Genomic DNA, 3,053 nt, shown 5'->3' with positions numbered 1-3,053 from the left:
TATTGTTATTGTTTACCCTGGATTTGGAACTGACTCATCGTAGACCCTCTAGCGGGTTTTCAGAAGCAGTTAATCCTACAGGAGGAGATTGTCTGCAGAGCAGCTGGTGGTGGCCTCGAACCACGTGACTTCGGGATTGTAGTGCAGCTTCTTGCCACTAGGCCACCATCTTATATAGTCTTTGTCCTGATGGGACTGAGTTAGTTACTTAGCATAATGCTGTTCAGTTCCTGCCAAGTTATGTAGTCATTTTTCAAATCATTGTTCCTGAGTGGAGTGTAGTATTTCATCGTGTGAATGTGCCACAATGTCTCAATCCATTCAATTGTGTTTGGACATTTGGGCTGTTTCCATGTTCTTGCAAGGGTGGATAATGGTTGCTATGAATATTGGTGTACAAATCTTCATTTATGTCTCAGACCAGTAGGTTTATTAATGATCCATGCATTATTTTTAATGTTAAAAAGATAGAGACTAAAGGTCACAGGGCACTTTTCCATTTAGTTCTCAGACTAGCATTTGATTTATTGTGACTGCTTCCGTGAGTGTTGCTGTGTAGAGTGTCTGTTGTTCAGTTTGACTTCCCTAGACTTTGTCTTTAACTCGATCCAGCTGATTCAACTCTACCTGTCCTGAAAACATGTGGTTCAATTATATCATCAATAGTTTTGTAAGCCATTTGTACTCATGAACAGAAAGTGCTTTTTCAATCCACAAGGTAATTGCCTAATCTCACAAATAAAATTAGCAGATTCAGCAGCAGAAAGTGGGAATCTCAACACCAGGTGAAAAAGAGGAAGCAGAGAATGCAGGGTGTATCCTTTGGGGCCAGGTATCTCTATACCAGGCATTGTATTTCTTTATGTATTATTATTTTTATATACATTTTCATACAATGTGGGTTGGTTTGTTTGTTTGATTTTGTTTTATGGTGGAATAAGTTTGTTCTTATGTACAGAAAAGTTGATGTGTACATCAGCCCAGTTTGCTGGCAAGTTCTTTGGCCTTGGCCTTCTCCAGCTTGGTGATGCAGGACACTGACTTGGGACCCAGGACATTGCCTCCCCTGTGGTGGCATATCTCATCATATCTGACATTGTAATTGGTTCTGATGGATTCTACTAGCTTTGCAAGAGCACCTTTATCTTCTGGATTCACCTGCATGAAGGCAACAGTAGCGCAGGTCTTCCAATGGACGAGGAGGCCAAGCCTGGCCTTGCCTGTGATGATGCAGTAGGTAGCAAAAGCCCATCTTTCGATACAAGGCCAGTAGGAAGACCACCAGCTCGATGGGGTCCACGTCATGTGTGATCACCACCAGTTGGGCTTTCTTGTTCTCCACTAGGGTGGTGATCACATTCACCCTGGCAGGGAGGACAGGGGATCTCTTGGTGGGTGTGTCTCCTTTGCCAACAGCCTTCTTCTCAGCCTGGGCCAACAGCCTCTGCTTCTTCTCCTTCTTGGTCTCTGGTCAGTACTTGTGGAACAGCTTTAGCAGCTGAGTAGCCATCTGGCAGTCCAAGGCCTTGTAAACTGGTTTAGGGAGGGTAGTACCTTGAATCTTTTGTAAAAGATTGCCCTCTGCCACTGCAGTCGGATATAGCGGGGCCATTTGACAAAGTGGATAAGGTCCCTTTTGGGTTGGATGTCCTGCCCAAAGCCAAAATTGTTGGTCTTTTCTCAAACAGAGGGTTCACCACCTTCTTGGCCTCCTGCTTCTTGACCTCTGCTGGCGCCAGAACCTCCTTCTTCCCCTTGGCTTTCTTTTCCTTTGGCTTCTTGGGGCAGATGGGTGAGAGAGCTGCAAATAAAACTTTTATGCATTGTGTTTCATTTGTATACATTGTGTTTCATATACTCCTCCATTCACACTTCGAATTATCATTACCAAGCACTGTGTTTTATAAAATTTATCATCATTGATCCATGTCCACCATAACTCTATCTTTTCAAGTCTCCTTTGGCTCTCGTGTGATTCCTTCACACTTTTCTCTGCTCATCCAACTCTGTGACCTTGATATTCCCCCCTCCTATTTCCAGTCCCTGTTGCACATCCTTTTCCTCCTTTGAACTTCGGTACACACCTTATAAGTAACCCTTCTATCTTTGCAATAGTTGTCTTGTGAAGTATTTTTACTTATAAAACTGAGTTAGTTCACTCAGAATAATGCTCTATAGCCTCTCCCATGTTATAGAGGATTTTTCAAAATCTTTACTTTTGAGTGCTACATAGTATTCCGTCATGTGAATGTACCACAGTTTCTAAATCCATTTGTTGTTGATAGACATTTGGATGTTTCCATTTTCTTGCTATTGTGTGTAAGGCTGCTATGAACATCAGTGTACAAAGATCCATTTGTGTGTCAATTTTGCTTTTCTTGGAGTGTATTCTAAGCAGTGGAATAGCTGGGTCATATGGAATTTCTATGTTCAGCTTTTGAGAAATTCCAAACTGCCTTCCAGAGTGGTTGTGCCATTTCACAATCCCACCAGCAGTTTATGAGAGTTCCAATCTCTCCAAAGTTGCTCTAGCATTTATTGTTGCTGTCCTATAAAACTTTGCTACTGGTACTGGGGTGAGATTGTATCTCATTGTAGTTTTGATTTGGATCTCTCTTGTTGCCAGTGATATTGAGCACATTTTCATGTTTCTGTTGGACATTTTAATGTTATCTTCTGTGAAAAGTCTACCTATGACTTCTACCCATTTTGTAATTGGATTGTCAGTCTTTTCTTTGTGAAGGCCCTGTAGGATTCTATAAACTTTTGTTATGAGACCCTTCGTCTGAGATGGCATTGTCAAATGTGTTTTCCCACTTAGAAATTTTTGATGCACACAAGGAATTAATCTTTAGGAGGTCCATTCATTGATGTTATCCTCTCCTAGTTGTGCTTTTCCGGCTGTATTTGTCAGCTTCTTTATACTATAGGCTAGGCATTCTAAGTTTCCTCCCATTTTCTCTGTTGTTGTTGTTGTTATGTGCCATCGAGTCCTTTGCGACTCATAGCGACCCTATGCAAAACAGCCCTAAACCCTGCTCTATCCTGCGCCA

At 41.9% G+C, this 3,053-nt stretch overlaps 1 pseudogene; it reads right to left on the bottom strand.

Annotated features, from left to right (window-relative positions):
• Positions 1 to 975: 975 nt before the first annotated feature.
• Positions 976 to 1,824, bottom strand: LOC102867817 (annotated as a pseudogene).
• Positions 1,825 to 3,053: the final 1,229 nt, after the last annotated feature.

This window comes from Elephantulus edwardii, unplaced genomic scaffold (genome assembly GCF_000299155.1).
Source record: "Elephantulus edwardii isolate Elephantulus edwardi_28Jun2011 unplaced genomic scaffold, EleEdw1.0 scaffold00303, whole genome shotgun sequence".
NCBI classification, from domain to species: domain Eukaryota; kingdom Metazoa; phylum Chordata; class Mammalia; order Macroscelidea; family Macroscelididae; genus Elephantulus; species Elephantulus edwardii.
Note: the sequence above shows the minus strand (reverse complement) of the source record. Positions and strands in the feature narration are given on the sequence as shown.